Source organism: Sphaeramia orbicularis, chromosome 16 (genome assembly GCF_902148855.1).
Source record: "Sphaeramia orbicularis chromosome 16, fSphaOr1.1, whole genome shotgun sequence".
Classification (NCBI taxonomy): Eukaryota; Metazoa; Chordata; class Actinopteri; order Kurtiformes; family Apogonidae; genus Sphaeramia; species Sphaeramia orbicularis.
The window spans coordinates 32,273,745-32,283,429 of NC_043972.1; positions in this window are offsets into that span (position 1 = coordinate 32,273,745).

A 9,685-nucleotide genomic window follows, 5' to 3' on the forward strand; every position below is an offset into this window, starting at 1 on the left:
GTCTCTGTCAGTACTAATGTGTGTGACTGAGACATAGTGAGGAAAAAAAAAAAAAAAAAGTGTTAGATAAAGTCATCTTATGGGTATCTTCCTCCCACTGAAACATTAACATTGTAAACTTGTAAGAATTTAAATATTTGCATACACATGCCACTTTTATGCTTTTAAAACCATATGTTGCAGAGTTAGATGCTCCTCGCTGGTGCCAGACAAATTTCCAATCCAAAAAAAAAGTTTCATTACCCTCCCTCATGTCACATCAGTCCTAAAAAGGAGACATTGCTGAATATTTCACTTCTTTCCAATATTTGGATTACTCTTATATAGTTATACGTAGCCTCAGGTGCATCATGTCACAAAAGATGTGAAAATACTGACAGAATAGTTAATAATTTGATGTCTACATATTTGTGAAGTTTTCAAACCTCTGATTTTTTAAGACGATCCTCTTGCTGAGAAAGATGGTCTTTATTTAGGTGCCAGTTGGAGTTTTGCACACCAACAATGCTGTTACAGTGATATACATAGTGGATCTTCCTCCCGATGTGCTGATGCTAAAATGTGCCCCTGACTTCTCAGCCGTCAAGATGAGAGATAGCAAACAGCTGGACATTAAAATCTGATAAAAGCAGTGTCACTCACGGGGTCATTCCCAGCTGCTGCAGGACAGTGGTACGATAGAGTGAGAATTTCAGTTTACTTCCCACCACAGCTCCTGCAGTGCTAATGTATAGGACATTAAGTGCCGTCTTCTGTGTCTTATTAAAATCTACAGAATTACCGAAGCCTAGAAAGAATTAATCTCCCTGCCAATTGACATATATCCAGGCATCGAAAAGCCATTTTGATGATCAGTGATTTGGGAAACAGGTGAAAAGTGACAAAACCTTTTTTTTTTCCCCATAAGAGAAGACATTTGTCCACTGGGCTAAACAGTAAACTTGGGAGAGGTACAAAAGAATGCTTTGAAGTGACAAATAAAAATGTGAAACTGTGGACAGCTGTAGATTTATGACTGTGGCAAATCTGCATATAATCTGTGCTAATCACACAGCCCCTGTTCCTGGTAGAGACACAAACTTTTTTACTTGAAAAAAAAAAAAAAAAAAAATCCCACCATTGTGCAATTATTATTACATATTATAGTATATAGAAAGATAAAACTCATTTGTAAAATTTATTAGTTTGCTCCTAACATGTGAACTGACAGGGTGCAATAAAAATTTTTTTTCGAGAGGTACAATTGTCTTGACTACAAGTTTGTTTCAAAAGTAACCAATTTATAAAACCATAGCACCTGAAATTAATTTAACAAATGACGACTTTCACCGTCACACAGCAGCAACTGATGCAAACAATGCCTACTCATGAACGCTCCCAGTTGCATGTCCATAACCAGTAGATGGCACTGTTAACGTTTTAAATGCTTTTCTTTGTGGCCTTAATGCTACAGGTGCTATTTATAGGAGATAGATGCAATCTGAAGTCTCTAGGTGCAGCTGTCATAGCACTCATCGACTGGATTTTAAAGTTATGTAACAACAAGCGTCATCTTTTGCAGACAGAATGCTGCTACTGTGTCCATAATCCTAATTAATTCCATTATTATTATTATTATTATTATTATTATTATTATTATTATTATTATTATTATTATTTGCATGTGAGCTGTACAAAGAGGTTACTGATTGATTGTATACATCCATTTTTACACAGGCTGGTAGATGATTGATGAACTTGTGGCAGTGCACCTGCAGGGGACACTGGGACACTGTGGCTGGGCCTGACCTCGTCTCCATCACAGAGATTACCAGAGACAGTGAAGCAGACGGAGTGCTCTGATTGCCACTACCTTGGCTGAGAGGGAGGATTTATTTGTCCCTTTCTTTTGACCATGCGGACTATTTATAGCCCAGTCGTCACACTGCCACAGACAGATCACATCCTGCACATCCTCCTGTCCAAAACACACTCAACCCTGGCCTTAAGGTACCCCCACCAGCCTGTTTTCTTTAATACAGTGAAGAATGTGAGCAGAGCAAATTCCTTATAATGTGTAAAACTATTAAAAATGCATTAGAGTGGATGGCTATAGATCCAGGCAGTTCTATTAATAAACCGTGAAGAAAATGCTTAACAAGCTCATCTTATAATTACATGTTTTCCCACTGAGCTATAGGCCTACATTTTCAGGAACAAACAGTTGCTCACAGATGCAGAGGGGTCAGAGGATTTTTATTCAAATTAATAAGTGGATCAGCTGTTACAGGTGGGTTTTAGTAATCCATCCGGAAGTGTAGGTTGCATAACAAGCCGTGACAAGTTTTTTCTTTTTTCTTTTCCTTTTTGCTGAAGTACAGAGTGACCTCATCACTGCTCTATCACAGACTGTTATTAGTCCGGGCTATTGCAGTGCAGACCATCATGTATAAATAGGTAGCTTACTAATGTAGCCTATGAGCTCACCAAATGTGTTAAACATGGAAGACCAGATTCAGAACCTCATCACTAAGATATGATACCCCATGTTAGAGACTCAACACAGTGAACTGAATAATGAAACATGTAGGCTACTGCTGAATCATGCTAAAATGTATGATTGCTTTTCAATTCACTGTAAAGCACAGCTATATTTGTCAGTCTGGAATATTCTACTGTTACATCAAAAAGATTACTTCATTAGTTACTAGTTACTACCGACATGCACAGGTCACTGATGAAACACATTGCATCATGTTATTAAAACTTACTATTTTAAGTTAAGTTTAAAGGGGTAACATGTGGTATTGATGCTATAAGTTTCAACAGTAATCAGAAGTCATTTACCAGAACAAACTTAGCACAACCAAAACTGTCAATGAATCACATCTGAATCATCGTTTTATCCAGTTTTGTTCCTCAAACAAAAACTCATATCTGGTCATTTTGACAGTCAGTCAAAATGACACTATCTTACAATCAACACTTGATGTGTCAGTTGATAGTTTACATTATAGCTCTGTTTTTAGACAGAAAACAGACACAGTAAAGTCACAAATTATCTCAGTTTTCTGTGCAGTTTGTGTTGACAGTAGCTGAGCTAGAGATCAGAACTATCACAGTGTAGTCTAAATCAGGGGTGTCCAAACCTGGTCCTCGATGTTTTAGATAGTTCCCTCTTCCAGCACACCTGGTTCAATTAATGATCAGCTCCTCATTAAGCTCTGCAGAAGCCTGATAACGATGTAATGGCTTCCAGGTGCATGTGCTGGAAGAGGGACATACCTAAACCATGCAGGATACCGGCCCTCGAGGACCAGATTTGGACACCCCTGGTCTAAATGATGAACTTAGCAAAAATATTAACATCACATATAATCTTATTCTTTCATAAACCTCATAATCAAACTCACCTGTGTAATAGAAATGCTGCAATTTCCGCATCAAACTCCTTTTTTTTAAATGTAGAGCTGGGGCCAGTGGTGAAAACAAGTGCTTTTATCTTTTGTCACTTTATCACTTTCTTTGACTTTAAAAGTTCTTTCACAGAGTTTCTCTTCCCGTCTTGTTTCTCTCTTGTACTGATCAAGGTTATAATAGTTTTGGATTTTTCATCATAGTTTAGTTTTATTTAGTTTTGACTTTTTTTCTGTAATTTTTTAGTTAGTTTTAATTAGTTTTTAGAGCAGGTTTACTAGTTTTAATTAGTTTTTTTCTAAAAAGTTTTAGTATTACGTTCAGTTTTTAAAAAAAAAAAAATCTTTTATCTTTCTCGCTGTCATATTCAAATAAATCCCACACAGGACTTTGTTGCTTTAGTCTCCATGTCTCCAGGTAGAGTGGGGACGAGAAGCTGACTCTTTATTTATTTATTTATGTATTTATGTATGTATGTTTGTATGTATGTATGAATTTATTTATTTATTTAGAACATACAAAGAAACAAATAAAAACAAAAGAAAGCAATTTAAGACAAAAACAAAATAACATTTAAATGAACAGAATCTATCTTCAAGCACATACAAATCTGAATTTTGCATGGTCTCTAATCGACAAGTGACGAGAAGTGACAGACTGTAAAGTGCTGTATGATGCCACCGGCTAAAATTGCTCGAGCAAAATAAATTGATTTCATATCAATCCAACATTGACAAAGACGAAAACAAAGGGAATTTTATTTATAAATTGTATACGTTTTAGTTAGTTTGATAAGCACACAATACAGTTTCAGTTAGTTATTGTTTTTTCTTTTAATTATAGTTTTTATTTATTTCAGATGACGAAAATATTTTTTCAGTTGTAGTTTTCGTCATGTCGTAAATGATAATAACCTTGGAACTGATCATTGTTTTCCTCACCATGGGCTCAGTCACTCATTACTTCCTCTAGTGGTCACATAAATCTGATGGTCTGACTGTAGTTGGAGTTCACGTTTACTACTCTATACATTGGCATCTTGGACAAAATTTTAGAACTCTTTATTCTAAACATGCTATGGATAATTTTACGTATTTTTTTAATATTTGAAAGTAGAAATACTACATATACAGTGACAGTTTTGTGGTATAGTTAACATTATTAGTCAAAAAGTTTGTCAGTAGTGTATTCCTTTGAACTGACACTTGTGACAACACGTAACGCTACCTTTTTATGTAATTCTGTTATTATTTAGGTCAATGTCCACCACCAATCCACAAGCCCATGTGCGTTTTAACCCTATCATCAGCCTTTAAAGTCTTAGCTGGTCAACATGTTTTGGGAATGTGCGTTTGCATTTCACCAACTATAAATAGGTCACTACATATAGTCAGTTATACATACACCCAAGCACACTAGCATGACCAGTTAAACTGTAGAATATACAGTAGAAGACTTTGTTGGAAGCTCATTTGTCACAATGTAAAAGTCCAGCTAAAAAGTATTATCAGCTAAATGTATTTATAGTACATAAAATGAAAGTAGTCATTGTCCTATTGTTAGTGTTTGGCTATAATGTATGATGTTTTTAATTTCATTTTACTGTTGCATTGATGTGTATGTTGCATTTTATTTTATTTCATATCTTGAGCTGAGTTTAATCTACAGAAATGCAGGGTGACACAAAAAAACGGGAACTTTTTAACAATCCAATAAAACCAAGAGTGATGAAAGAAAGATATTTTATTCATAGTAATTGAAACCTTAAAACATGCCATTTAAGAAACAATGATGGAATTTTCATTTTTTAAAAAATTACTTCCTGTAGATGGCGTCCTCCTGTACGAATGCATTCTTGAAATCTGCTGTTGAGATTCCTCATTGACCGCTGCAACATCTCGGCTGGGATACTGTGAATTTCATCCTGAATTCTCTGTTTTAACTCATCCAGAGTTCTTGGTCGAGTCGTGTACACTTTACTCTTGAGATAGCCCCACAAGAAAAAATCACAAACGGACAAATCTGGCCATCTAGGGGGCCAGGGAACAGTACCGAATCTTGAGATCACATGGTTACCGAACAATTCTCGCACAGCTGCCAATGGTCACTAAAATGGGGGTGTGTTTACTTGCTCAAGGTCACTGTCTCGCAGTGCTGCCACTTGCTCATGTCTGCCAATACGCACTTCAAAAATTCCCGTTTTTTTGGGTCACCCTGTAATTTTTAAAAAATGAAAATTCCATCATTGTTTCTTAAATGGCATGTTTTAAGGTTTCAATTACTATGAATAAAATATGTTTCTTCCATCACTCTTGGTTTTATTGGATTGTTAAAAAGTTCCCGTTTTTTTGTGTCACCCTGTACATCATATTCTATAACATATATTGCATAATTCTCTGTGTGTGTTGTGTCATGATCCTGAGAGAAACACTCATTTCAAACTAATCAACTTTTCATGAGCTCAGAAAAAACAAAAACAAAAACAAAAAAAAAACCCAGGCCTGTTTTCCAGCTTTGTGAGGATGCATTTTCCAGCAAATCCAAGAGAGATTTTAAAGAGTTAATTCAGAAGTAAATAAAGCTGTCAGGTAAATGGAGTGGAGTAGGAGTATAGAGTTGCATAAAATATAGGCAGACAGAGCAGTTTGAGAAACTACACTGTACAATCTTTGGATTACTGAGGCATTAACATGCAGTGTAAGTAAGACTTCTACATATTTTACATTACCGTTGGGTTTATTTTATTGCTATTCCTTGTTTTTCCTAAGCGTTAATTGACAGTGCTGCTCTTGTAATTAGGGTTATGATACAATAAAAGTTTGGCTCTGGGTTGTTTTGCTGGACACTGCGTCTCTCCAACAAAAACTGCAGCATGTGTTGCTTTTAGAATGACTCTTGTATAATGGTTGTAGTGGGCAGTGCTCTTTTCTTGGGTGTCAGTTGGTGACAGCATCTCAATCTTCTTTGAGCCAGGTAATAGGAAAACACAGAGCCACAGACCTTCCAGTGTATACATGACATTTTCAGTTAGACAGTGACACAAGAAAAACACTACTCATACTTGACTTGAAAGCTTTTCACAGTCACTCCAAATGACCCCTCAGTCGTCTTTCCATTTCAGAATATTTATGATATTTTTACATTAGACTTGTTCTTGGCAGGTTAATGCTCACAGATGTCTGCACTGCTCAGATGGCTTGAGGGGGCAGGTACCATCTGAGCTGTGTCAGAGAGAGAAAATCATTTTAACAGCACCTTACACTTAGCCTAACACATAATTTCATAGTACCAATGAATGTGTTAATGAGACAAAATGTTTTCGATAGAGCAAATCTTGGCAGGCGTCTGTGAATTATTCACTGGACCTAATAAGTTATCATGTTCTGCTATACAAGCCATGCAGTCTTCACATAGGCAGTTTATCCCACCACAATGCTGTCGTGCGATGAATGTTAACAATAGTGACTTCGTATCATCTTGAAACTGGCATCTGTAAAACCAAAAAAAAAAACAAAAAACAAAACTGATACATAGTCACTTTCCAGCGGAGATGACATAAGAAGTGAGAGTGAGCTTGTTTTTCAAAGGGGACAGAATACAATGCCTTTCCCTTTTTTTCACAACTAAAGTGATGAAAGTGACGAATTACGCTTTGTCACTGTGGATTTATTTCCTGTGTTTGTGTGCCATCCTTCAGTGACCGTGACAGTGTGAAGGCAGCCTTCATGTCACGCAGCAGAAATTGCAGTTCCAATTGAGAGAAAAGAAATGCAGCAGGGTTTTGTGCCGGGTGATGGAAAGTATGACATGGCAAAATGATTTAGCCAATCTTCTGCTGCAATTGGGCCAAAAGAAAAACAGAATTTTGAAGGAAACTGTGTGAGAGTCTCTAGGACATCGATATCTGGGAATAGATGTGTCAGTCAACAGTATTTCAAAACATATACGTAGCAGATAATGCACTGTCTGAACTAAAACAAGGAAATTATGGTGTGATGGATCTAAAGTTGTACTTGTAAGTGTCTTATATAAAATATGAATGTCTGGGGTTTCATTTGATTCCAGTAAATTTGTAAGTTACAGAAATTAAAATATGAAGTCTGCCTACATTTTAAAGATCACTGGAAGCTCTGAAAACATTTTGAGTGAGTCATTTTTACTTGTCAGCGCTGACCTTTTCACATGTCAAAGCAGGAAAAAGCACACATGTGATTAATGGAATCAACCGATGCTGATTCTGTTCAGATGTTTTTAGTTAAAGCAGTTTGATGCTTTGTTATGCGAACTGTAATATGCACAGTAACGTGCATAATTTGTTAAAAACGGATTTGATGTGTCAAGTAGTTGTATAATGTTCTAGTCAGGCCTTTACAGATCACAACAGGACTGGACAATATATCAAATTAATTTAATGAATGTAGTTTTTGCTTTCTGAAAATGCCTAAATCACAGAGCTGAGATTTCTGTTTCCTTTGGAGACCTTTCTTACTCAAGAAAAATTCCAAATGCAAGTTATTTACTATTTATAATATATTAATTGTGACTCTGTTTCTTCAATCATTGCTTAAAAGTAGAGCTCTATTTTACTAATTATACACATCCTGGCCATTGCTGCTCTTTGCTAATATAGTATATTGATATTGTTCACAAATGTTACACTGCAAAAATCAAAATCATACCAAGTGTATTTTTCTCATTTCTAGTCAAAATATCTCATCACACTTTAAATAAGACATAATCACCTAAAGAGTAACTTTTCAGTGAGATATAAGAACTTATTTTTAGACAATAGATCTTGAAAATCTTATTTCAAGAAATCTTACCAAGATAATTTTCACTTGTTCCACTCGCAGATTTTTTTTGCTTGAATTAAGCAAAAAAAAAATAATCTTGAATTAAGCAAAGAAATCTGCCAATGGAATAAGTGAAAATTATCTTGGTAAGATTTCGTGAAATAAGATTTTCAAGATCTATTGTCTAAAAATAAGTTCTTAAATCTCACCGAAAAGTTACTCTTTAGGTGATTATGTCTTATTTTAAGTGTGGCGAGATATTTTGACTAGAAATGAGAAAAACACACTTTGTAAGATTTTGATTTTTGTAGTGTATAGAGTTTTATTGTAGAATCACATTCATTTTCATAATCATAAATTGTTTTGGCCATTTGTTCCAGTCCTAGATCATAGTAAATGCATGTTTGATCCATAACTCTTTTATGAGAAATTATCTAAAGTTTCTTTGTAATTTATGTAGTTATAAAGCAACATTAGATGCAATAGTTCAAGAGACTCAAGAGTGTTGTATATAACTGGACTTTAATAAGAGTCACATAACTCATCATACACTGCAGTGATAACCTAAGAATATCTAAATAGTTATGTCATATCCAAAAGCCTCATAACATCACATCCATAGTTTTTATAGTCTGTCATGCTGCAGTCAAGGAATAACTAATTTACTGGAGGTTTTAAAAGAAATGTTAGATAGGAGTTGGAGTTTTATTTACAATGCGTGTATGATGCTATAATAGGGGACATTTGTACTTTAGACGCACTGAGAGGTTTGGTGATAATTACTGAATGCCAAATGTGAGCATAATGTGTTCTTTAGCTGAATTTCACACTTGGAAATCAGCTCTCATTCTATCCATCATTTCATTTGATGACTAATAATTATATAATGTCACCGGTGACTGCAATTAACAACTATAGATACTAGATTTATTTTTAATACATACATTTCTTAGAATATGTCTCCAGGATTCATGGTTGCCTATGGTTGTTGACACCATTTAACTATTTTTTGTGTGGTCCAGGATCTATTATTGGCTCTAGCTGTAAGTGTTTTCTGTTCCATAACAAGATGAATCCCCAACATGGCATTAGGTAACCAGGCAACAGTGTACACTCCACTGCCTGGTTATAATTGTCTTTGTATAGTTATGATGTTTAATAGTAAGTGACTACATGGCAGTCATCCAAAATTACCCACTGCTAGCTCAACCAGTAGAGCCTGATGTCAGGAGGCGTAGAGGCTAGCAGGCTATATTTGGCTGTTATGTTCCCTTCAAAGAGACGAGTTCTAGGTCTGGAGTTGACATTTCTCTTAGACTGTAAAAAATGGGTTTGGGTCAGTGAGTTTTTCAGGAAGGAGGGGTGTTGTTGATGCCCAGAGGAAGGTGCTGGTCTGTTCTGCAGTAGCTCATTGTTATATTCTCTTCAGCTGTACTGAACAGAAAGCTTAAATGACAGGATAAAACTATTAATTATGCTCTGATTCATGATAGTCT